This window comes from Rhineura floridana, chromosome 2 (assembly GCF_030035675.1).
Source record: "Rhineura floridana isolate rRhiFlo1 chromosome 2, rRhiFlo1.hap2, whole genome shotgun sequence".
NCBI classification, from domain to species: Eukaryota; Metazoa; Chordata; class Lepidosauria; order Squamata; family Rhineuridae; genus Rhineura; species Rhineura floridana.
Window position 1 is genome coordinate 227,731,228 of NC_084481.1, and position 27,020 is coordinate 227,758,247.

At 42.6% G+C, this 27,020-nt stretch overlaps 1 protein-coding gene and 2 pseudogenes across 5 annotated transcripts in view; 2 read left to right on the plus strand and 1 right to left on the minus strand.

The window, feature by feature from the left end:
• Positions 1-27,020, plus strand: part of RTN1 (reticulon 1) — a 188,539-nt gene that overhangs the window by 39,658 nt on the left and 121,861 nt on the right. The window lies entirely within an intron of this gene.
• Positions 14,153-14,261, minus strand: LOC133378576 (5S ribosomal RNA; annotated as a pseudogene).
• Positions 19,645-21,019, plus strand: LOC133376092 (eukaryotic translation initiation factor 4 gamma 1-like; annotated as a pseudogene).

A 27,020-nucleotide genomic window follows, 5' to 3' on the forward strand; every position in this document is an offset into this window, starting at 1 on the left:
AGCAAACCAGGGGGCTGATTCACATTAGGGTTGCTTTTTTTAAAAAAAAAGTCATTTCTTACATTCTTGTGATGCACGTGACACTCATCCCCAGTTGAGTTGATACTGCTACTTCTGCCCCTTTACTCCAGGATTTCTCAGATTATTTTTATGCCAACTTTTGTGACGCATCGGTTTTCAGAGGGCTCTGTGGAGTTTTTCAGTTGGCATGGCTGGCTCTTCTGTCAAAGCTGTGGTTGATCTTTGGAATACGGAGATGAATCTGGGTGATTGACATGATGGCTCCCAAGCATCCTCTCCCAACTGGCAGAGTTCAGAAAGCTCCATGGCACACCCTGAGCTAAAAGCAATGAAGTGGGAAGGGAGACAGTTTGAGCACAGGTGGAGAAAAACACCCAGTGAATGTAATTGAACACTGGTATGTGCTCATGTTCAGGCCTACTCAGTGGCAGTGAAGGTTATGAAGCAAACTTACTCCTCCGTCTCCATTGGATCCTCAACTTGTCATCTAGCAGAACTGTTTAGAGTGGCAAAAGGCTTATTACATGCTGGCCCTAGGGAGGTGGTAGAGCCATCTAAAGCCTGCTGTGACATGTTTGCTAAGCATTTTGAGGATAAAATTGCTTCCATCCCCCAGGATATGGACTCTGTTGTTGATGCTGATGATCCAGGTTAGGTGTCTGGAGCGCTTTCCTGTGCAATGTCACTGGATGAGTTTCAGTTGCTGTGGCCTGAGAACGTGGACAAGGCCCTTGGTCTGGTTCTTGCAACACTTGTGTCTTGAACCCTTGTTCTTCACGGCTGATAAAACCGACAAGAAGGGAATGACTAGATGGGCTAGGGAGGTAATGAATGCTTCTTTTCAATAAAGGAGCAGTCCCAGGTTGCCTGAAGGAGACGGTACTAAGGCAACTCCTGAAGAAGCCTCCTCTGGTTCCTTCAGTACAAAAACAGCTAAATAAACCAACTTAAAATTGCGGGTTTGTGTGTGTGTATATATAAAATACAATACACTCTAATGAATATTAGAAAGATAAACAAAATAAAGTAAATATATAGTTAAAGTACAATATACCAAGATATTGTCAGAGGCAAGCGGTATTGAAATTGAGATCGCCCAATACCATTATGAGCACAAATCATAATGAATGCAAAATGAAAAGGACGCCTTATATTACTAATATCTGGGGACCAAATTTTGAAGGCCTCTGTCCTTAAAAATCCAGGACAATTGTAACAACAGCACCACTTAACATTCCCAACGGCTCCTGGGTGAGCCAGGTAGCCACCAGTAGTTTTGGCACTGCTTTATTTTTATTATTATTTTATTATTACATTTATATCCCACCTTTCCACCACGGATCATGAGGTGGCATACAAGCATAGGTCTTCAACTTTCAATTTTATCCTCATAACAACCCTGTGAGGTAGGTTAGGCTGAGAGACCATACCTGACCCAAGGCCACCCAGTGAGATTCATAGCTGAGTGGGGAATTAAACCCCCAGAGAGGCTTGCCTGATGCCATCCTTACGGTCCTTCCAGGCCTTTTAAATATAACTCATATAGCCTTGACCTCTCAGTTTTAAAATCTGAAAGACTGTGGGATTGTGGTGACTTCCCTTTACTAAATGTAGTTAACAAATAAATAAAGCAATACAATATTGTTACGGTGCTCATTCTCTCTTGTAGCATAGCTTATATTTATTTTATTTTATTTATTACCTTTATATCCCACCTTTCCTCCAAGGAGCTCAAGGTCATTCTCCCCCTCCTGATTGTATCATCACAACATCCCTGTGAGGTAGGTTAGGCTGAGAGACAGTGACTGGCCCAAGGTCACCCAGTGAGCTTCATGGCCTAGTGGGGATTTGAACCCTGGTCTCCCTCCAACACTCTAACCACTATACTACAGTGTGACACGAATGTCACAGGTCAGAAAAGGGATGCAAATTAGAGTACGGTGTGTGGGTTTTTAAAAAAAAGATTTTATTGAAATATATAAGTAACAATCAAAACGCAAAATCAGCAAGACAAGGGAGAAGGATGATATCTTTCCCCTCACATCCCCATATAGGAAAACAAACCCTGATGATATATTATTGATCAACAGTATGCCACAATTAAAGCCTCTGTGAAATGATTCCAGTATCATTCAGGTTGGCCAAATCCTTGAGTAAAGATCCACACGTGAGTATAGTTACTTTCTAGGCTGCAATGAGCACATTATCCTTCCATGTGAGATGCGATTCAGTACAGCTCATCAGGCTTCCTCTGCCTTCTCCAATTACTTTAAAATGTTTTAATGGAGAATTAATGTTGTCTTCTCTTTTTGCAGAGCTTGTAAAACCAAATGGATCATGAAAATGTAAGTTCGTAAGAAATAACACCCATCGTGCTTCCTTCCCTCTTTAGAGTTAACACCCACGTACTAGTTATTTTCAGTATTCATCCCAGTAAATAACTCTGCTTGATTTGATCAGGTATATTGACCCAACACTGCTGTTCCACAAACAGTAATGAACAGACAGGCATGTAGATAATACATGGTTTTCTGGGCTCGGCGCTCTATTGTCAACACGTTTAGCATCCTGCAACAACAAAAAAAGATGAAAAGCAGGAAATGGGATGGATAGTTGTGGTTTAAAATGTAATGTTAATAATTAAACTCTCCAAATAAGAACATGGAGAAGCTGCCTTATATCACCAGCTCAGGCTATTTGTCCGTTTAGCCCAGGGGTGTGAACCTGGGGCCCATATGTGGCTCTCCAGTTTTCTCTATCTGGTCCTCTAGACTCTTCCCAGACCATGCCCATCACTGATTGTGCTTTGTACTGCAAGTGTTGTTGCCTGGCTGGAATATGTCTTTGAACTCTGATAATGCCTCTTGCTTGTTTGGTTGGATGATGACGTGAGTATGTGTAGAAACTAGACTATTTTACTGTAAAATTTACATCTGTAGTTTTGCCTACTTTTGGCTCTGGCCTCACTCAGCATTGGCATGCGGCCCTCGGAAAGTTACCCAGAAGGGGATGTGGCCCTTTGGCAGAAAAAGGGTCCTCACCCCGAACTAGCCCAACTTTATCTATCCCAAGGAAAGGGAACCTGTGGTCCTCCTGATGTTGTTGGACTACAGCTTCCATCAGCCCCAGCCATCATGGCCAGTGATCAGGGATGATGGGAGTTGTAGTCCAACAATATCTGGGGAGGATGATGGGAGTTGTAGTCCATTCCCCCCTCCCCCCAACAGGTTTCCCATCCCTGATGTAGACAACACTGAGCTGGATGGAACAGTGGTCTGTCTTGGTATAAGGAAGCTTCCTGTGTAAGACTCATCTGCCCAAATCCCCTCTTCTGTACAAGCATTCAAGTTTCAGGAGCCTTATTTTACATTGCATCACTCAGACCTGCCACAGTCATGGGATTTCTGTCTTTCTGTTTCATTTGCTGAGCAGAATTTCTACCTTCTGTCATGGAGAGCCAGCGTGGCGTAATGGTTAGAGTGATGGACTATGACCTGGGAGACCAGGGGTTGAATCCCCACATAGCCATGAAGCTCACTGGGTGACCCTGGGCCAGTCACTGCCTCTCAGCCTCAGAGGGAGGCAATGGTAAACCCCCTCTGAATACCGCTTACCATGAAAACCCTATTCATAGGGTCGCCACAAGTCGGGATTGACTTGAAGGCAGTCCATTATATAGTCATAGAAAACTAACTGAGCCGTCAGCTGTTTCCAGCGTGGTGAGCACTCAGTGTATTAGACATGGCAGAAGTCCTCAGTAAAAATGAATATTATGCATTGTTTTTCACCACTAATTTGGCTTCGCTGTCAGTGCAGCAGGAGGAAAATTGCATCAACACTGGGGGATGGGTGTGGCAGGGAGAGTATAAATCTTTGACATTTGAATGGCTGGAACGTGTCTTACTGTACAAAGTTACGACTCGCATCCCTTGCTCTGCTCGCTTTAGTCTCTGGCACCACCCACCACTGGCTTGCAGCCCCCGGAAGGCTGCCCACAAAGGAAGGTACTCCTTGGGCTGAAAACAGTTCCCATCAAGGGTGGCTAAACCATGGACAAGATCCAGGCGGGCAAGCTGCAGGAAGTGGTCTGCCAACCCCTGCAGATTTTCCTTCTGAGTGCTTTATCTTCCAATCACAGGGATCGAGAGAGAAAACTCCTCTGCCTACTTTTTGGAGGTCCTCTCCAAAGAGCAGCCAGAGGGATCTTTTATCTTCTGTCTCTTTGATAAGTACCACAGCACTGAGGCGAGAAATGAGCCCCCTGCCTCCTCTTTAAGAGGAAAAGGCATCCTCCTCCTCACCAAGGTGGGTGGAAATGCTACCTCCTCCTTTCGTACAGAACGATGCTGATTGTGTCTCTCTGTGTGTATTTTTTAATTATTATATTTATTAAATTTGTATCCTGCCTGTCCTCCCAAATGAGCCCAGGGTGGCAATCTGGAGGTATGTTTGTATACAGAGGTGTAGTCACCCAGGGTCTTTACTTTTTTGGGAACGGGGTCCCTATGTCTCCAGCATCCTATGAGCCAATCAGCATGAAAGGAGAAATGTGTTAGCCACTGAGAAGAGACTTCTAGCATGCTTCTTCCTCTTTTCTTGCTGACGGGAGCCAATCAAAGTGAAAGGGAATCAGCCACTGAGAAGACTCTTCTCAGTAATTAACACACTCCCCTTTCATGCCAATTGGCTCCTAGGGATGTCTGTTGTTGTGAGAGAAGGCATTAACAAAGATAGAGAAGCAGAAAGCAGTATTCAAACCTGGCCAGGTTATTCTATAATATTAGATTGTATCATCTTAGAAGGGGTGTGACTGTGAGGGGGTTTAGCTGTGACTATCATGCAGGGACCCTGTACCTCTGAATTTGCCGCTACAGTGTTGTTTGTATGTAAGAGTGTATATATGAGTGTGTGACTGTATGTATATGTGAGTGTGTGTGAGTGAGAGAGAGATGGAGGAAGCGATGTGTGCCTGCATGTGTGCTATATGTGTGTGGTCTGTATGTGTGCTGTGTGTGTGCACTGATAAGGACCCCTCGGAGGAGTGGCTATCCCTTGGGTTGAAAAAGGTTAGCCAACCCTGGCTTAACTAGATGTTGGGGAATAGAAGAACATGATGCACGGTGGCCCTTGCTGGCTGCAACTCTATGCGCCTTGGTAAGTGCAGCTCTGCCCTTTGCCTAATGTAACGAATTACAGTTGCCTATGGACTTTATTGTCCTGTGTTTCTTGACAACTGAAGCAAAAATGGCAATATTGAACCACATTTCAGTTGAGCATCTTGTGAGCATCTGGCTATACAATGATGCACACATAGCTCAAAAGCGACAAGTGTTACAGGAACACGCTGCAACACTAAACATAGAATCATGATTGATGAGCACTTCATTCCTTCCTGAGCAACAGCTTTGTCACCATGCTGAGAGTGCTAGCACAGAAGTGTCAAGGCTGATTCTGTTCAAATTGAGCTGGTATCAGCATGACAGAGGGAAGGCGGCTGTTTGAGGCATGTAACCTGCTATGTTACTCCAGAACTTAATTGTATACATGTTTATTAATGTGAAAAAAACCCACCCCACGTTATTTTAAATGGCCGTAGCCCCCAATCTCATAGGCTAACCTTTCCCACTTTGGGAGCAGTCTCTCTTCAGAGGAGAAATGGTCTCAGATCTCAAGAAAGGTATAGGTGGGTTCAGAGTGAACAAAAGGATCATTGTAAGGAATTTGGCAAAAATTATACTGTTTATGCAATCCACTAGTAGCAATCCAATATGGAGGGCACTTGGAACAACATCCACATTGTGAGTGCTACACACCATGCCTGTATTTTCTGTCTGTTTGTTTAATATATTCATATTCCACCTTCCCACCAAGGAGCTCTAGGTGGCATACATGTTTCTTCTCCTCCCTCATTTTATCCTCACAACAACCCTGTGAGGTAGGCTTGGCTGAGAGACAGCGACTGTCCCAAGGTTACTCAGTAAGATTTATGGCTGAATGGGAATTTGAACCCTGGTCTCCCAGGTCCCAATCAGAAACCGTAACCACAACACTATCACTGGCTCTTTCCAGTGCTGCTGGCAGGTGGGGTGAAAACTGTGAAATGTGCCTCATAATGGCATTTAGACACAAGTTGGATGATGGAAGAGGAGGGTGAAACTCCCCATGAAGCTGTCATTTCGGTGGGGGGTAAAGCCCCTTCGTAACATGCAGTTTTGCCCTTGGCAGACTTTTTCATCCTAGGTCTAAAACATGTAATCCCTTGACATGATCAACTGTTTTAGGCAACCTTCACCAATGTGGTGCCCTCCAGATGTTTTGGACCATAGCTCCCATCAGCCCCAGCCAGCATGATGCAGTCTGAAACATCTGGGGAACACCAGGTTAACGAAGGCTGTTTTAAGGCTAATCAGCATTTGAGTGCTAAACTGCTATGGTGAAACTAAACAGGAGGTGTGGGGAAAGAAGACTTGTTCTGTGGGGCAGGCTGCCCAACCTGGTGCTCTCTAAATGATCTGGTGCCTGCCTACCCACCCCCCAGCCAGCATGGCCAATGGTCAGGGAGGATGGAAGTAGTAGTCCCAAGAACCTCTGGAAGGCACCAGGGTGGGTAAGGGCCAATGTAGCGTTTGGGGAAAAACTGATGGAAGGCTTTAGAAAGATCATGGAATATCTGGGTAAATAAAATGATAGCGTTATCCCTATAGAACAGACTATCTCAGAAAATATTTTAAAATTAGTCAGCCAGTTAATTAACTTCTTTAATTAAATCATTGTCACAAAAGTATTGTTATAACTCAGCAGGGGGAGGGGGAGGACAACTGAAACAAATAAATAATCATAATTTTAATATTGTTTTAGAATTGACATGCCTGCTGTTCTGGGCTCCTTTGGAGGAAAGAGCAGGATGTAAATCTCTTTAATAGTACAGAATAATATTTATTTTATTTTATTTATTATTTGATTTACATCCCGCCCTTCCTCCTAGCAAGAGCCCAGGGCGGCAAACAAAAGCACTAAAAACACTCTAAAACATCATAAAAACGGACTTTAAAACATATTAAAACAAAACATCTTTAAAAGCATTTTTAAAAAGCTTTAAAAAGATCTTTAAAAAAAGAAAAGGTATAAAAAACATATTAAAAAGTGATTCCAACACAGATGCAGGCTGGGATAAGGTGTCAACCTGGAAGGTTTGTTGAAAGAGGAAGGTTTTCAGTAGGCACCAAAAGGTAACAGAGATGGCGCCTACCTAATATTTAAGGGGAGGAAATTCCACAGGGAATATTATTTATCAGGATTAATTAATTAATGTATTGATATATGGTTGTATCTATTGTTAGTCCTATATGGCTGTATCTGTTGTTAGTCCTACAGAGAGTAGACCCATTAAAAATAATGGACATGACTTCATTCAGATTTCAGTGGGTTTACTTTGAGTGCAACCGTAATTGGTTAAATAAATTTGCATATTATGAAAGCTCAACATTGGTGCCTTTTCATATATTGAAAAATGTTGGGAGGCCGTAGCTCAGTAATACATCACATGCTTTGCATGCAGAATGTCCTAAGCTCGTTCCCTGGATCTCCAGTTAAAATACATCTCGGGCAGCAGGTAATGTGAACCATCTATCTCTGCCTGAGACCCTGGAGAGAGGCTGTCAGACACAACAGACAGTACTGGGATAGGTGAACAATTAGTCTGAGCTGAAATAAGATGGTTTCCTATGTTCTAGTGCAGTGGTTCCCAAACTTTTCCCCCCCACGGACCACTTGAAAATTGCTGAGGGTCTTGGCGGACCACTTAATGATGTTGCTGCCTGTTGTAGCAATTGTAACATGCTGTGCTAGATGTGTGATTTTTAATTGCATTTTTATTGCTTCTTGTATTTCTTATATTGTATTTTACTGTATTGCAATTTGCATTCCGTAGAATTCAAGTGGTAAAATCCAATGTAAGAAATAAAGAAGAAATAAAATGAAAACATTAAAAATACAGTTAAAAGTCAGTATGAATTTTTGATGCGGACATGCTGCAGACCACCTGAATGACCTGCTCTATACTTGTTTGCTAGCCAGTTTCCAACTGTTAAATCTTGGTTAAGTTTGGAAGCTGGTTAGCCATAACGCTCACTGTCAGACTGCTGACCCATCCTTTAAACTGGAGATAAGGAGAGAGTGGGGGAGTTCACTCCAGGGAGAAGAAGTGGCACGGGGAACAAATGGCATTGACGTGGCTAACTCTTGCTGACTAAACTGCACTCAAAGAGATCCAGGCCATTAGGTCCACCATCTTCTTTGGAGACAGAGATAACTGATTTGCCAAACCAGTGTCTGTGTGAATTTGTGTCTCTAAAAGCATATTCTTAAGTCTGAGCACAGGAATATCGGAGAGAGAGAAGGAGGGGGGAAACCTCAATAAGCTTTTGGAACATGAGTGAATGCTCTACAGGAATGAAGAAAATTAAGTTTATTAGGCTCTCGGGGAAATATTACACACATTCTATTGCCAGGAGAACATTTTTCTGTAGGTGAAGGTGCAGTGAAGTGTAGACTCCATTTACCCGTCAGAAGAGATCAGCTTAACAGAGCGAGCTGCTCAAGGAATGCCATCATCTTGCCAGCCACTCTCCTTTACAGCTTCTGCAATACGTATGCCCTTATTCCTGTAAGCAGCAAGGTTTTTTCTTACGCCAGGGAGAATGAATATGCTCCTCTCTTATATTGGCTCTCAATCTGTTCTGTTTTACATTCAGAGATTTCGTACTGTTGCCTAAATAAAAACAGCTGCCACCTCAGTGCAAAGTTAAATGAAATTTTAATGCACTAGAACCAGGACAAAATAGCCGTAATTTTTGGGGGGGAAGGGAGAGGATGTGTTGGAATTTGTCTACACAGCCATGGATCAGTCTCTCTTTCTACTGTAGAGCTAGGTGGCTTCCTCAAATAATCTTAGTTTTTTTGTTTTTTTAAAGAGCAAGCATCTAGTCCTCAAGAATGTGGAAAAAAATCTGAAAAAAATCTGGCCAGTTTCTGTTAAGGGCTTAGGGCCAATTATGTACAGGGGTGAAATTCTTGTTGATTTTTTGGGTAGGCCCTCAGCCTAACAGTGGTTTGTTTCTTGGGGTGAACACAATGGGATACTAAATTTCCCATCTCCATTTTGATGTCCAAAACCTGCTTCTATCAAAGCAAGCGTGGGTGATAGTTGAGGATGCCTAAAGGAGTGAGGAAGAACAGAACAAGTGAAAGTTATTGAAGTTTGGTATATATAGCAGCAGAGTGAAGAAATCAAGTTTGATAAAACTAGTGATTGAAAGAATAACTTCTGGGAAAATAAAACCATTCTGAATGCAGGCATACATGTAGCCATTATAGAGTCATTACTCACACACACTAACATTAACAAGATGAAGGAGAAAGGAAGTAATGCCTGAGAAAAACAATCTACAAATCAACAAGTGGTTTACTAAAGAAGGAATTGGTGAGGGAAGAATAGGTTGCTTTTCCGTCTTATCACTCCTCACTGGTTCAGGTTATGTTACAAGCATTGGTGCTTGACTCCCAGCAAAAATAAAAAGCCCAGAGAAAGGAAAACAAGAGAAACTGTACCTTTCAAATATGTCAACAGGAAAACCTTAGAGCCAATTTTGTTATAAGGGTTTTATTAGGGATGGACGAATCTGCCAGTTTCAATTTTTCTGTTTCTCATGTTTTCAGTCTTAAATTCAGTTCTCCACATTTCCATAATATTTTGTGATATATCCTCATGAAAATTGGTCAGCATTGTAGTTGAATTTCTCCTAATAAATACATTCTTATGACAAATATACATTTTTGCAAGCAATTTCCCCTAATATAATGCAGCTTTGTATGTTATTTTCACTAATTTTATGCATTTTTATGCAGACGTTTTCGTTCTCGTTGTTGTTGTTGTTATGTTCCTTCAAGTCAATTACTATTTATGGTGACCCTATGAATCAGCGACCTCCAACAGCATCTGTCATGAATCACCCTGTTCAGATCTTGTAAGTTCAGGTCTGTGGCTTCCTTTATGGAATCAATCCATCTCTTGTTTGGCCTTCCTCTTTTTCTACTCCCTGCTGTTTTTCCCAGCATTATTGTCTTTTGTAGTGAATCATGTCTTCTCACGATGTGTCCAAAGTATGATAACCTCAGTTTTATCATTTTAGCTTCTAGTGACAGAACTAACTAACTTACTGAGCAAGGGACAGAACTAGATAACCTTCAAGGCTGTATATGTTCCAGTTGTATAGGAACATAGGAAACTGCCTTGTAGTGAATCAGACCATTGGTCCATCCAGCTCAGTATTGTCCGCACTGACTGGCAGGGATTTAGACAATGTATGTTCCCAGGCCAACCTGGAGATGCCAGGGATTGAACCTGGGACCTTGTGCATGCAAAGCATATGCCCTTGCCACTGAGCCATGACCCTTCTATATTGACTCAATAGGAAAGAAAAGCACTCTGAAGCACAGGGGTCCAGCACTTGTGTGGAACTATTTGTCTGGGGACACTTGATCTCCCTCGGGTGCCGCTTATGTCTTGCAGGGGCTGTGACAGTAGAGGCAGCTTTGAAAGGGAACCAGAGTTTTTATTTTATTTATTATTTGATTCATATCCCTCCCTTCCTCCCAGCAGAAGCCCAGGGCAGCAAACAGAAACACTAAAAACACTTTAAAACATCATAAAAAGACCTCAAAATACATTAAAACAAAACAGTGCTAAAAACATTATTTTTAAAGCTTTAAAAACATCTTTAAAAAAAGGGTTAAAAACATATTATTGAAGAAAACATATTAAAAGCAATTCTAACACAGATGCAGACCGGGATAGGTCTTAACTTAAAAGGCCTGTTGAAAGAGGGAAGTCTTCTCAAAAGGCGCCCAAAAGATAGCAGAGATGGCACCTGCCTAATATGTAAGGGGAGGGAATTCCACAAGGTAGGTGCAGCCACATTAAAGGTCCACTTCCTATGTTGTGTGGAACATACCTCCTGATAAGTTGGTATCTTGCAGGAGGCTCTCACCTGCAGAGCGCAGTGATTGACTGGGTATATAAGGGATAAGATGGTCTTTCAGGTATCCTGGTCCCAAGCTGTATAGGCCTTTGTATACCAAAACTAGAACCTTGAACTTGGCCAAAAGAGTTCCAATAGTTTGAAAAATATATGAAAAACCATCAGTGTTTCCTCGGTCAGAGAGAAGTCTTTACTCTCTCGTTCCTTTTACCTTCAGGCAGTTCCTGAGACATGAATGTTTGTTTCACTAGTTTATGTTCGTCTGTGGATTTTGCAGGGCAGATGATGTATAAATAGCTCCGAAGGGGTTGGAAATTCTTGTGTTCTTTTCAGAACATGAAACTGAGTCATTTGAAAGCCACCTACCATAGGACACTAAAAAAGGTCCTCTAATTACCCCGAGCCTAAGATTTGTCACTAAGAAGGAGGCACGGGTTCAGGCATTGAACTCCTGGGTGCTGGTTTTAAATGGCGGAAAGGCAAGCATGCAGCATGCAAAGAGATGTTTCTTCTAATTCTGCGGCAGCGAGCCGAGTAATTCCTCATTGGAGTAGGCAGATTCCTGTAAATATATTCACGCTTAGCATGTACTGACTTTGCTTGGCTTAGCAAAAGAATGAACAGTATCAAATAATAATTAAGCCTGTACACATTTTCATGGCCCGTCGCTCAAGTGTTCGAGATGGTCCAATATTGCAATGCATTCTACTGGGGCTGCCCATGAAGATAACTCGGAAACTTCAACTGATCCAAAATGCAGCAGCCAGATTGCTGTTTAGGGTTCCATTTAGAACTCACATAACTCCTGTTTTAAAACAGCCACATTGGTTGCCAGTTCGCTTCAAGGCCCAACTCAAGGTGCTCACATTAGTGTTTAAAGCAGCCTTTCCCAACCCGTGTGCCTCCAGATGTTGTTGGACCACAACTCCCATCAGCCTCAGCCAGCATTGCCAATGGCTGAGGCTGATGGGAGTTGTGGTCCAACAACATCTGGAGGCACACCGGTTGGGAAAGGCTGGTTTAAAGCCTTAGATGACTTAGGCCCCAAATATCTGAAAGACCACCTCCTTCCCTACAGACCCTCTTGGGTGTTAAGATCAGCAGAAGGGACGCTCTTGGTGGTTCCTACCACCCTCAGAAGTTCAAGGAATGGGGTCCCAAAAGAGGGCATTCTCTGTGGCAGCCTCTAAATTGTGGGATTACCTCCCCACATGTGTGTCTGGCATTTTCACTTTACAGTTTTTGTCATTTGCTGAAGTTGCACCTCTTTATCCTGGACTTTGACATCTGAGGTACACATTTTCAGGGCCCATCCTTTCCCTGTAACTGTAGTTTCTTTTAAACTTTTTAATACTGAATTTTATATTGTTGTATCCTGCACCTTATTTTATTGATTGATTGATTGATTGATATCCCGCCCTTCCTCCCAGCAGGAGACCTTATGGTGAAGGGTGGGTGAGAAATTAAGATGAAGATGATGATGATGAAATTAAGATGATGATGATGTCAATAATAATTATAATAGTCCTGTAAGTCATGCCAGTATTTATTTATTTATTATTACATTTATATCCCACCTTTCCTCCAAGGAGCTCAAGGTGGCTCTCCCCCTTCTGCTTTTATCCCCACAACAACCCTGTGAGGTAGGATAGAGAGATAGTGACTAGCCCAAGCTCACTCAGTGAGCTTCATGGCTGAGCCAGGGATTTGAATCCTGATCTCCCAGGTCCCAGTCTGACACTTTAACTACTATACCACACTGGCTCTCTTAATGTGTTTCTGCCTGAGTTGAGACTTGGGACCTCTCCAGATGTCCTATTGATTGTGCATTCATGATGATTTGTGCTCAGGATGGTAGTGGGACAGTTACATGGGAGGGATCCTATTTTCTATACTATTCGCGGTTGCAAAAGTTTTGGAGCAGGCATATTGCTTCATTTCCAATTAGTGTATGTCCTGTAGCTTCCTTGTAAAATTGTATACAGTAACTTTTTGTACCCACAAATGTTCCGTATTATTTCATCCCACTTTTGGTGCGTTGTAGCGTGGGAGTGCCATGTGAGGTGTCCTTCCCTGGCTCTCCCTGTCAGGTTCCTACCTGTGCGTGGCTACTGCCTGTCACTAGGCATCACCAGGGACTCCACCAGTCCGGACTGTCCTTTTTTTATTGTTTCTCTCCCCGCTCTAGCACAGATCTCAACAGATCCCCCTGCTAAGCAACTACCAGTCACGTCCTAATACTAGTATTCCCAGAGACTCTGAATACTGGTATTGTTATTCTCTTCACCGCTGCCACCATTTGTTACAGTTTCCCTTCAGCCTTGGTCATTACCTTACCCTCCCTTCTGGTCTGTGAAACCCCAGCCAAGGATCAGGCCTTTGGTAAACCAAATTAAGTATTTATTAAAGATAACAAAGCTAACAAGATTAACAAGATTTCTTCTTAAAGCACATAAGCATATTGTTTTACTCAATACTAATCCGAACTCCACCTCCCTCCTTCTCCACTCTCTCCTGTCAAACAACTCTCTAAACCCCACCAAGCAACCCACTCAGTTCTCTTCTCCCCCCTGATTCCACTCTCACTCTTCCTTTTATACGTTCAGCCATTTTAAACACTCAGCCAATCATCTAGCATTCTACTGCCCATTCACTCCCCCTCCTCTTTCACTACTTACCATATATCTTCTAAACAACCAACACTTACCATATATACATTAATATAGGAACATCACATGCCACTCCAGACAGTAATTGTTGTTGTTGAAAATGGAAATGGACAGCCTTCAAGTCGATTCCGACTTATGGCTATGCTTTGAATAGGGTTTTCATGGTAAGCGGTATTCAGAGGGGGTTTACCATGGCCTTTCTCTGAGGCTGAGAGGCAGTGACTGGCCCAAGGTCACCCCGTGATCTTCATGGCTGTATGGGGATTCAAACCCTGGTCCCCCAGGTTGTGGTCCGACACCTTAACCACTACACCACACTGGCTCTATGCCTTCAATCGATTATGACTTATGGCGACCCTATATATTCATAGGGTTTTCTTGGTAAGAGGTATTCAGAGGTAGTTTTACCATTGCCTTCCTCTATACCTACGGCATCTGGTATTCCCAGGCGATCTCCCATCCAAGTACTAACCAGGCCTGACCCTGCTTAGCTTCCGAGATCAGGAGTGTTCAGGGTGGTATGACCGTAGCCCAGGCAGTAATAATATGGTAAAATTGGGGAAGCATTGCATAAGTGGAATGATGTGTGGACGGTCCTCCTCGGGAGCGAACAGACCCCCCCCCCGTGCTAGGAGGAGGAGCAGATCAGCTGGAGGAGGAGGAGAAGACCTCCAGAGCTTCAGCTGAAGCAGGGTCCTCTGTGGGGCCCCAAGAGGTCACTCAAGGCTCTGGGTCAGAGAGGATCCAGGCACTTGCATGGAATCTCACAATTAATACGCTAAAGCTGAATCTGTGTGGAGTCCTCCTGCATCATCATCCTCAGTGGGAGGAGTAGAAAGCGCATGAACCTGTGTGCTCAAAGTATGTACCCTCGTATAAAGTGATGTCTCAGACTTCTGTGGTTTGCTGCATCCCAGAGTTAGGGATGGAAGGATCTGTCCGTTTTGCTTCTCTCCGTTTTTCATTTTTCCAGTCTTAAATTCAGCTTTTCAGGTTTCTGTAGCAATTTGTGATTAAAAATAAATCCTGAATTGTGAATAAAAATAAATCCTAAAAAAATTGTCAGCATTTTATTTATTTATTTATTTATTACGCTTGTATACCGCCCCATAGCTGAAGCTCTCTGGGCGGTTTACAGTAACTAAAAACAAATACAATTTAAAATACATCTTTTTAAAAAAAACAATTTAAAACACAATTTAAAATTTAAAACAATATATTTTAGTGCAAATTTCTCGTAATAAACACATTTTTGTATGCTGTTTTGATTAATGTGCACATTTTTGCAAGCAATTTCTTTTTATAATGCATTTTGTATTTTTTTACTAATATATTAATTTTAAAGCCCACTTCTTCCAATATATGCATTTATTTATTTATTTATTTATTTATTTGGTATGCAAATGGACTGCCTTCAAGTTGATCCCGACTTATGGTGACCCTATGAATAGGGTTTTCATGGTAAGTGGTATTCAGAGGGGGTTTACCATTGCCTTCCTCTGAGGCTGAAATTATTTGATTTATATCCTGCCCTTCCTCCCAGCAGGAGCCCAGGGCATTACATTTTTGTAAATGTTTGGTTGGAGAAATGCTTTGCAAAACTTGGATAAGTGTGAATTTTGAGGAATGACTGTCTTTCGGTTCTCATATTGTTCTGGAAAAGGTGAATTTGATAGGCTTGGCTTGAAATGCGAATGGAATTGAGTTTCTCCCCTTTCCCTATCCAGAGTTGCCATAAAATATATGTAGGTAGTTTTTGCAAAATATATGTGTATATATTTATGAGAAGTATATGAGAGCCAGTGTGGTATACTGGTTAGGGTCCAGGACTGGAACTTGGGAGACCAGGGTTCAAATCTCCAGTCAGTCACAAAGCTCACTGGGTGATCTTGAACCAGTCACTGTCTCTTAGTCTAAACTACCTTGCAGGGTTGTTGTAAGGATAAAATGAGGAGGGGAGAAGCATGTATAGCATCTTGAGCACTCTGCAGGAAAGGTGGGTTATATCTAGTGGGGATGGTGGGCTCCATGTCAGTGCAGCAATAGAATCCATTCCAGGTTTTAATCCGGGCTAAAACCCGAAGTGGATTCCACTGACACGGAGTCTCCAGCTGCCATTGGATATAAATGAAAATTAATAACTATGGAAATGGGCCCCTCCATGTTCTTTGTTTGGGATTGCTATTTCCTTCTACCACCATGTCCTAGGAACCTAGGAAGCTGCCATATATTTTGTCAGTCCATTGGTCCATGTAGCTTAGTATTGTCCAAACGGACTGGTAGTGGATCTCCAGGTTTTCAGACAGGGAATACTTTCCCTGCCCTACCTGAAGATTGCAGGGATTGTACCTGGTACCTTCTGCATGCAGAGCAGATGGTCTGCCCCTGAGTTATGGTTTTGCTGTGCGGTTGTGTGCCAGAGACTAGAACGTGCACAGAGCCTCGTGCTTTCAGGACTTCCCTTTTCCTTGGCTTCCTTTGAGATGCCCTTGCAAAAGCCGAGCGAGCAGCAAGCCCACATTGCAGCAAAACACGTTTTTGACAGCACAGCAATAGCCCCCAGTGCCTGCAAAGAAGGCGCTTATTAAAACAGTATAGAATTGAGTCAGTTAGGAGTCATCAGGCATTAGCAGGAGGCTGTTAACAATTCAGATCTGGAAAATAATAATTTAGCACTTAAGTTTGCAGTCAAATCTGATACTTAAGTATGGTGGGGGGTTGTTAAACATGCTGCCGGTTATTTGTTTGGCTAGACAGCTTCTATGGGCCCTGATGCATTGGTGGTGGTGGTGATCTACGTATAATAAAAATAGCATTAAAAACATACCTATTTCTAACCAAAGACTGCAATATGAAGGTTGCAACCCAATATCCACTTACCTAGAAGTAAGCCCCATTGAACTGAGTCTGAACCCTAGCAAGACGGAGGCACTGTGGGTTGATGGTTCCCGAGTTTGGATAATTGGTCGGTTGCCTGCTTCGGATGGGGTTGTACTCCCTTTGAAAGAGCAGGTCTGTAGTCTGGGGGTGCTCCTGGATCCATCTTTGTCACTAGAGGCCCAGGTGACCTCCGTGGCTAGGAGTGCCTTTTACCAGCTTCGGCTGGTAAACAGCTGCGGCTGTTTCTGGACCAAGATAGGCTGACCACTGTTGTCCACGCACTGGTAACCTCCAGGCTGGATTACTGTAATGCGCTCTATGTGGAGCTGCCCTTGAGGTTGATCTGGAAGCTGCAGCTGGTGCAAAATGCGGCAGCGAGACTTCTCAGTGGGGCAGGGTATCACTCACATGTCACCCCGCTGCTGAAAGAATTGCACTGGCTGCCCATTTGCTACCCGGCCAAGTTCAAGGTTCTAGTTTTGGTGTACAAAGCCCTATACATCTTGGGACCAGGATACCTGAAAGACCATCTTATCCCTTATCTACCCAGTCGATCACTGCACTCTGCAGGTGAGGGCCTTCTGCAGATACCATCTTATCAGGAGGTCCGTTGTGCGCAATATAGGAAATGGACCTTTAGTGTGGCAGCACCGACCTTGTGGAATTCCCTCCCCTTAAATATTAGGCAGGCGCCATCTCTGTTATCTTTTCGGTGCCTTTTGAAGACTTTCCTCTTTCAACAAGCCTCTTAAGTTGAGACCTATCCCAGTCTGCGTCTGTACTGGAATTGCTTTTAATATGTTTTTTTTAAAAACAATATGTTTTTTAACCCTTTTTTAAGGATGTTTTTAAAGCTTTTTAAAAAAATGTTTTTAAAGTAGTTTTGTTTTAATGTATTTTAAGGATTGTTTTTATGATGTTTTGATGTGTTTTTAACGCTTTTGATTGGCGCCCTGGGCTCCTGCTGGGAGGAAGGGCGGGATATAAATCAAATAATAAATGAATGAATGAATAAATAAACTCAGTGGGACTTGCTTCTAAGTGTACATATATAGGGCTGCATTGTCAGTAATTCATTCAATTACAGTAATGGTTAAAAAAAACCCACTCTTGATTGGCTATAAGGATAGCCCCAATTAAAGTGGCTATATTTCTTTAAAGTTTTTAAAAAAAGGATTTAAAAAAAGACACACACCATCTTAGAAGAGGCTTTTCCCTATAGCACTCGTGTGAAAGAGAACTCTTTTTTTCTTGAGCTTGAAGTTTTTTTTATCAAGCAAACAGAAAACAAAATGAAGGCTGGGAAGAGTAAAAGAGGGGGAAAGTAGCACTAACAAGATCACTCAGATAAGAAGAGGCCTGCTGAATCAGGCCAAAGGTTCATCCAGGCCTGCATTCTGTTTTCGCAGTGGCCAATCAGATCCCCCTGTGGGAAGCTCAAGAGAAGGACCTACGAGCAACTTGTGAATTCCTAGCAACGAGTATTCAGAGGCATTAACATGATGGCCATGTTCAGATGCAATGCTAAACCATAAACCAGGGGTTGTCTAACCAGTGGCCTTCCAGATGTTGGTGGACTACAAATCCCATCATCCAGGCCATTGACCATGCTGGCTAGGGCTGGTGGGAGTTGCAGTCCAACAGCACCCAGTGGGCCACAAGTTGTTAGCCTTCCCTGCCATAAACCATGGTTAAGCAAATTAAAATGTGCAGTAATTGTGTGGGCCCCTGCGTTGCACATTCCATAGCCTCACAGATAAACCACAAGCAGGAAGCCACAACCAAAGCTTGGTTTCAAATTGTGGTTTGTTTGGAGCAAAACAAACCATAAGCACTGTTTTGGATGTAATGGTAATGCAGCTATTCTGGTTTTTGTGTGTGTTTTTTGCCTACTGGAGGAAGAAAGAAACAAAGTGGGGAGGGCTCAAGCCAAATGTACCAGCTTGTAAACAGCCTACTCAGTCAGCCTCCGAATATAGACCGAACCCAAAAATGAGATCTCTTTGAAGGGAAAAAATATCCTATAAATCTCTGGCCCCATACAGTGCTTTTCACAATAAAAAAAAACATGTACAGGTACAAGATTTGTCGCACCATGAATAACTGGGCAACCAGAGCCACCTGTTGAGAAGGGCAAGTGATCCTTTTAGAAAAACTATCAAAGTTCCTCATGGTCCTTGAGCTCTCATCTTAAATCAAGGCTTCTATCTGTAAGAGCTGAGAGCCAGTGTGGTGTAGTGGTTAAGGTGTTGGACTATGACCTCGGAGACCAGAGTTCAAATCCCCACACAGCCACGAAACTCACTGGGTGACCTTGGGCTAGTCTCTGCCTCTCAGCCTCAGAGGAAGGCAATGGTAAACCCCCTCTGAATATCTCTTACCATGAAAACCCTATTCATAGGGTCGCCATAAGTCGGGATCGACTTGAAGGCAGTCCACCTATAAGAGCAAGGTAATAGGCTGCACTCAACTTTTATACAAGCCAGGTTTGGAGAAAAGTGCATCCTATAGTCAGACCAATATGGTTCATTTGCTTAACTGCAGTTTATGGTTTAGTGTTGCATTCAAACGTAGCCAACACTTCTTGTTCAAGCTTTTAAAAAGATTTGATTTTGTTCTGGTAAACTATTAACAGTCTCCACTGTTCCCAAAGGCAATGGAATACCTCATTTAAGATCACCTTTTGCAACACATATGTGCATTATTTAAAAACATTGAAACATGCTCTTTTTTCCCCCTTTCAGAAGTATTTTTATTCATATGAAAATTTCTGTAATAGATTAATTGTCTAAAACATGTGAATAATTGGAGGGTGAGCAGCAAGAAAGAGGTGAGCGCCTTGAGCAATCAGGGAGCGGTCAGATTGGAACAGGACCCCTGTCACCAAGCACAGCTTCAGCAAGGTAATGGATACAGGAGCCGGGTGTGTGAGTGCCAAGGGGACCTTGAAATGGTGTGGAAAGCATGACAGAAGAATGGGATCAGAGCAGGAGCCTGCAGAGCGCAAGACTGGGACCCCTGAGCAACCTGCCTAACCTGCCTTGTCCAAGGAAGAGGAAAAGAAAGCCAAGGCTATCATTTGAGGAATATCTGCACATCAGTGGCATGAAGGAGGCTCTGCAGAATGTGGTGCCCCTCCCAGTTCTACACCTTTGTACAGAATAAGGATGGGATCCAGTGGCCAGTGGCAATTCAAAAGCACTCTATTGACCTAACAGGCCAGTATCAAGCCAAGTTCACTGTTTGTCCACTAGCCACTGCTTTTACTGATGCGTTCTTTGCCTTTGCAAAAAATATTGATGATATTACCACTATTTTGAAAGGAGCTATCAATAAGTGAAAGGAAATATTTATACAATTACTGTTCTTTATATCAATATTTTCGAGGCATTTAAAAAAAAACTGTTTTCAAAACCAATCATGGAAAATCACTGCATAAAAATCAGATCTGCACCAATACAGAATAAGCAAATTAATGGAAAATTTGGTACCAAGTCTGAATTGGAGGAATTCTAGCACATCCCTAGTATGGAATGGCATTGAGTCCATGGTGGAGCGGAGAATGATTGTCTGCTGCTATACCAGCTGGTCAAAAAAGAAGGCAGCCTCTCCAAGGAACAATGCTACAAAGGGCTGCATGAGATCCTGGAGATTGGTGAAGACATGGAGATTGATACTCCACACATATGGCTGTACCTGGTAGAGATCATAACTCTTATTCTGAGAGAAGGCGGTGTCCCCATGAAGGAGCTGTTCAGGGAGATCGCCAAGCCTTTGGTACTTGTCGGCAAAGCCACAACTCTGCTGCTGGAGATCTTGCAAAGGGATGAGCCACGAGAAAGCAGAGAGATGGGGGGCCTTGGCTGGAAGGAGTTCCTGCCCGAGGACCAGGGTGCCAGTAAGTTCATCACAGAGCAGAAATGAGTGTGCAATGGGTGACAGTAATGGATGCACCCAGCCGCAAGGAGCTCATGTCTGAAGAGCTGTGCAAGCAGCTAGACAAGCGGTTGAAAGAAAATGCAAACGACTGGATTGAGGTGAACCTGAGTGAACGGCCAGTCTCATCCAGTACATTCATCAGGGCCTTGATGACGTTGGCGTGCCATTCAGCTGTTGTTTTTGAGCGTCCTTACTAGATGGACAGTCCCGTGATTGAGAGCCGAACCAAGTTACTGCAGAAATACCTAAGTGACGAACAGAAGGAACTGCAGACCCTCTAAGCCTTACAGGCCCTTCTGGTAAAGCTGGGCCAGCCAGCAAATCTACTCCGAATGTTCTGAGATGCCTTGTACACTGAGGATGTGAATAAAGAGGAAAGCTTTCTGCAAGTGGGAGACAAGCAAAAATGCGACCAAGAAACAAGTCAAGTATGTCGTGCTCAAGTCTGTTGTCATGGCCTTCTGCACTTAAGCTGCATGAGGCTTAAGGATGAATCTGACGACAACTGAGCGTCCACATTGGGGGATGTGGGCAAACTGAGGCTGCCTTGGCTGCTCTGACCCCTCCACAGAGCCTTGGACTTCCTTGGGGTGGCAGTGTGGGGCAAGGATGCACAGGACTGGGGACTACTGTTCATACCTGCCTTCCTTCCAATAGAGCTTCCTTTTTCTTTTTTCTGTTTGGTTGGGATTTTGTGTGGCATAGTGGTCAGAGTGTTGGACTGTGACCTGGGAGATCAGGGTTCCAATCCCCACACAGCCATGAAGCTCACTGGGTGACCTTGGACCACTCACTGCCTCTCAGCCTCAGAGGAAGGCAATGGTAAATCATCACTGAATACCGCTTACCATGAAGACCCTATTGATAGGGTTGCCATAAGTCGGGAGCGACTTGAAGGCAGTCCATTTCCATTTTTCAATGGTTTGTGTCTGACGATAATACATTGTTGCTGAAGGAGGCAAAAGACACCACCTAATGTGAATAACCAACTGAGATTTCTTTAGTTGGGTGAGAGCCCTATACATAATCTTGCAAACAGCTTTTACTAAGATTTTAATGGTTGCCTATGGTGTGTAAAAGCCACCACTGGGCCACCAGACAGGTATCTTTCACAAGAGTTTTTTAAGAGCCTTTTAAATTGAGACCTATCCCAGTCTGTATCTGTGTTGGAATTGCTTTTTATTTATTTTTTTTAAAAAAAACCTTTTTTTTAGACAATAGGTTTTTTAAACTTTTTATTTAAGATGTTTTTAAAGTTGTTTTAATGTATTTTAAGGTCAGTTTTTATGATGTTTTAAAGTGTTTTTAGTGTTTTGCCGCCCTGGGCTCCTGCTGGGAGGAAGGGCGGGATATAAATCAAATAATAAATAAAATAAATAAAGAGTTGGGGTGTGTTGTTTGTCTTCTTTAATTTGTATGTGCTGTAACACACTTGACATAGCATTTGTAGCAGGCAGGCTACTAGGCTTTTTGGTGAACTTTATTTGCAAGGCTGAAATATACATTTTAAAAAATTATTAAATTTATATTCCACCCTTCCTCCCAGAAGAAGCCCAGGGCGGCAAACAACAAGCAACAACACACTAAAAACATCTTTAAAAACATCTTTTAAAATATTAAAAAGAAAACATTTTAAAACATTTTTAGAATTTTTTTTAAAAAATCTTAAACATATTAAAAAGCAATTCCAGCACAGATGCAGACTGGGATAAGGCCTCTCCTTAAAAGGCTTGTTGAAAGAGGAAGGTTTTCAGTAGGTGCAAAAAGATAACAGAGACCACACCTGCCCAATATTTAAGGGGAGGGAATTCCAGTGGGTAGGTGCCATTACACTAAAGGTCTACTTCCTATGTTGTGCGGAACAGATATCCTCATAAGATGGTATCCAGCTCAAGGGCAGCCCCACATTTCTTTAGAGGATTTATATGCCATCTTTCTCATCTTTCCATCAATGATCGTCAAGATGGATCATTGTAATAAGTCACATACAAACTCCTAATCCATACACAGCCCAGCAGCCCTTATTCCAGAAGAAGCCAATGTGGTGCTGTCCAGATGTTGCTGGACCACAACTCCTGTCAGCCTTGCAACATTGGCTACTTCTGCCTTGGTATCCTGGCCAATGGATGGGGCCAGAGTATGCTTCCCTTACGTCCTGCAGCCTTGAGGCAACTGCATTGTACACATCATTGAAATATTTCCCTGCAGTGTGCGAAGGGTTTTTGCAGGCCACCTCTGTCTCCACAGCAGCTGTGTGTGGCAGGACACGACGATTCTCATTTTATAGATGTGGGACGTGGGGTGCCTGACTTGGTTGTGCCTTGCTCTGTTGCATGAGGCCTGGGTGTCTCAGTGTCAGAACTCCTGCCTATCTCAAACCCTGCGAAGGGTCACCAGCAATCAACCCCATGAGGAGCGCCGTCTCCTCTCCTCACACAGCTACCAGCCCAGAACTGAAAGGGGAGTGGGATAAGCGGCATCCATGACAACGGGATGTGAACAGTAGCTTATTTGGCAGGTGGGAGTGGGGCCGTTGGCCCTCCACCCACGCCGGGAAATGTGGCTAGCTGGCCGGAGACATTACGCCATCATGGAGAACGAATGTAACCCAAGCAACAATTTCTGTGCGCTGCATGTGAAAAAGTCCAGGGTTTGTTTTTCCCCAAAACCCTTCCACCCACTTTGGACAAGCCCCCCCAGTACTGGTTGACTACAGGGCGCTCTTTCCTTTAAAACAAACAACCCCTGAGTGCCGCTTTCCTTTGTGTGGGTGAGAATTGCAGCGGCACAGCTTGCAAATAAGCTAGGGGCAACGGGGAGGTTGGCACGGTGGAGTGCCAAGACAGAGACAAAAAAATGCTGAGTCGATGTTTGCTGTGTAACTTTCTCCTGCTGCCTGTGGATGCTCTTTGGAAAGAGGCTCGTTTAGGCGTCTGCGTGGGACGTTGTTGCTATCTGAAGGGAGGCCTGGAGAAATGAAGACAAAAAGAAGCACCGTCAGAGGCTGGACTTGGAATGCATCTGGGGAGAGATGTGCTTTTTTTATTACAGGAGGACTCTGGATTTGGCAGAGAAACTCTCAAGCTGGTACATTCCTTCCATGCAGATTAACAAGCAATACATTAGAGACAGAGGGAGAGAGACAGAGACCTTTAAAGCTGAGAGGGCAAGTCTTTAGTTTCCCAAGGGTTTCCCACTGTGCTGTCTGCTGGGCAGCGCAATCCAGAGCCAAGCTGCCTTTTAGAATGGCTGCGTCTATGCTGAACTGGGCAGCATCAAATCTGTTCCTATCTCAGAACATTGCGCTCGGCTAGGGCCGGCTTTACTATTAGGCAGAGTGGGTTATCCCATCTCGGACAACTGGTTTTGGATGTGCAAATAGGATGCAGGAGAAATTTAATATTATTTGCATTTGAATGAGAAACTACCGAGTTGGCACTTCTTCAACCAGTACACAAACCAAAACACAGCTATCCTTTGAAATTCACAACTCTCTGAATTTTGCAATTCAGTTTGCCAGCCAGACAATGTGTACAAAAATGCATTTATTGTGGGAAGCATGCCAGCCTTTTAAGCAGAGACCTTATCCCAGTCTGGATCTGTGTTGGAATTGTGTTCATGATATTTTTTTAAAAAAATTAGAAATGTTTTTTAAAATGTTTTAAAGGTGTTTTGTTTTTAAGATTTTTTTTTAAAAAAGAGTTTTGTTTTTAAGATTTTTTTAGTGTTTTGTCGCCGCTGTTTGCCACCCTGGGCTCCCTTTGAGAGGAAAGGTGGAAAATAAATAAATAGAATAATAAACTGAGTTTGTTATTAGTGTGTTTGGATAAGAAGAGCCAGAGGTGGCTTGCCGGGTGCGGGCGGAGCTGCTACACTCACTTCCCAGCAGATAAGCTGCTGTTGCTTACTGAGGAGGGGCAGGGCGGTGGGAAGGTCAGCGCATGTACCAGCAGGATCGCAGCATTCGCCTAACAAGTCCAGCAGCTTGTTTCTTGCATTGGCAAACCAGTAGGGATGGGCAAGTCTATCCATTTCCATTTCTCTTCATTTCTAATTTTTCCATTCTTAAGTTCAGTTCGTTACATTTCCACTACAGTTTGCAACTTTTATTTTAAAAAGTCCTCCTGCAAATTCATCAGGATTCTGGTGCAAATTTCTCCCAGCATACACATCTGTGTATGCAATTGTGCCTAACAAACACATAAGCAGTTTTCCCTTATGCATATTTGTAAGTTATTTTCACGAACATATGCATTTACATAAAGACTTTCCCCTGGTATATGCATTTTTGCAGGTATTGCATGTCTGGAGAAGTTCACTGCAAAATTCGGAGAAGTGCACATTTAAAAAGATGTCTGTTTCGTGGTTTACATATTGTTTTGGAAAGTGCAAATTAGACAGGTTCATCTTTGAACTGCATCAAATTTCTCCCCATCCCACCAACCAGATACCAATGGAAAGACAGTCCAAAGAAATAGTCTTCCTGCTTAACGGAGTTCACTGCAACAAGTTGTGATGACAGGGAGAGGGTTAGATGTCTTGGAAAGAGGATTGCGCGAATTCATGGAGGACAGGGTGAGCAACAGCTGTTAGCTGTGACAGCAGAATGGAACCTCCATGTTCAGGGGCAGTATACTCTCGTGTTGCTGCTTTAAGTGCAGTGTGTAGCTACAACCCATCCCTTTTTTCCCTGTTCAGTTCTGCTTTAGCAACTCATACACAAAAAACTCTTAATTGCAAAAAGGCACGGGACAGACCACAGGTTCCATTTGGAAATAATGTTTGATCTCTCCTGAGTTTTTTTCCTTTTCCTTTTCCATTTTCTCATTTATTGTTTAAACAACATACTAATTGAGCTTCAAAGCAAAGAGAGGTAAACATGGCCATGAATTAAGTGCTTTTAACAGCACAGTGCCAAGGTTAAATGAACATGAATTGAGTACCCAAAGAGTAGACGGTATGCAAAATGTTTATGGAAAGGGGTCCAAAGCCATTTCCTGATTAATAAAGCAGGAAGCTAAGAGAGGCTCATTTTTAAGTTGGCAGATGCATCTTCTGTGCTGTAGTAAAAGTTCCGGTCTATCTATGGGTTTTACATTGTTGCATGGAATTGTGTGTTTGCCATCCTGTTTCATTTTAAAACTAATGCACCGTTTTATTTGAGCATCCAATGACTAATAAAGATCCTCTGATCAGAAAATAATTCCTTTTAGATCACAATGGTGAGGCTTATGATAGCTCCTGGTACGGATAGGGTGGGGGCTAGAATTCAGTTTTATTTTTTATCAAGTCTGTGACAATATAATAAAATTTGTCATTGTAATCTTCTTTGCATATTAATAAGAAACTACTTAATTCACACTTCTTCGAAGCAAGACGTGAACCAAAACTCAATTACCCTTCAAAATTTGCACTTCTCTGACTTTTGGAATGCAGCTCTTCAACCAATCACTGTGTACAGAAATGCCTATGTTAGGGGAAAGTGCATAAAATGCATACATATGTGAAAATAACTTTAAATCATGCATTATATAAGGGGAAATTGCTTACAAAAATGTGCACATTAGAAGAAATTAACACTAAATGCTTGTTAAAGAAAGCCCCTGGAAATGCCATCACTGTGAGACCCTCGGGTTGTTATTTTAATTCTGGGCAGCAGCAGACTGGAAAGATGCAGTACTGAGAGAGACCAAAACAAACGGATTTGTCCATCCCTAGTGATGAAAGGGCAGCAGAAAATGATTAAAAATGCACATATGAATGAAAATAAAATACACAAATGCATTATACCAGGGGAAGTGGCTTGCAAAAATATGTACCTTAGTCAAACTGCATACAAAAATGTGCTTTTATTAGAGGAGAAATTTTTTGCTAGAATGATGATGAATTCTCATGAGGATTTTTTAAAAAGCAAATTGCTGCAGAAATGTGGAGAATGAATTTAGTTCTAGAAATCCGCTGTCCTGTCTGCTATGTGAGTCCTGTTTTCTTTGGGGCCTTCTAGAGTAAAAGTTCCTTTCTTTTTGCACGTTTATGCTGCTACATGTCATTGATTCATTAATAGTGCATTAGTGGTTGATTTATAGTGGACCATCTATGTTCTGTGTCGCTGTCTGGAGAGGCACCCTTACGCTATAGCTAAGGTTGCCATATTCCAGTCCCACAAATTCGGAACTGCTAATTTGGATATCATGCAAATTATTTCCCAATTGTCCAAATGAAACATATTAATAGTTGCATTATCCAGTTTTTTTTTTTACCTAGTAATTACTAACAAAAACTGAAGGAATATTTGAGAAATCTTTTTTTTTTAAATGTACGTTTTCAGTTTTAAATTCCTAGGCTCTAGTTTCCAACATTATGGAATATTTATTTATGTATTAAGAAGATTTATATCCTGCCCTTCCACTGTTAAAAACAGAGCTCAGCGCAGCTTATAAATGTAATAAAAACAATAAAAGTGTAACTTTTC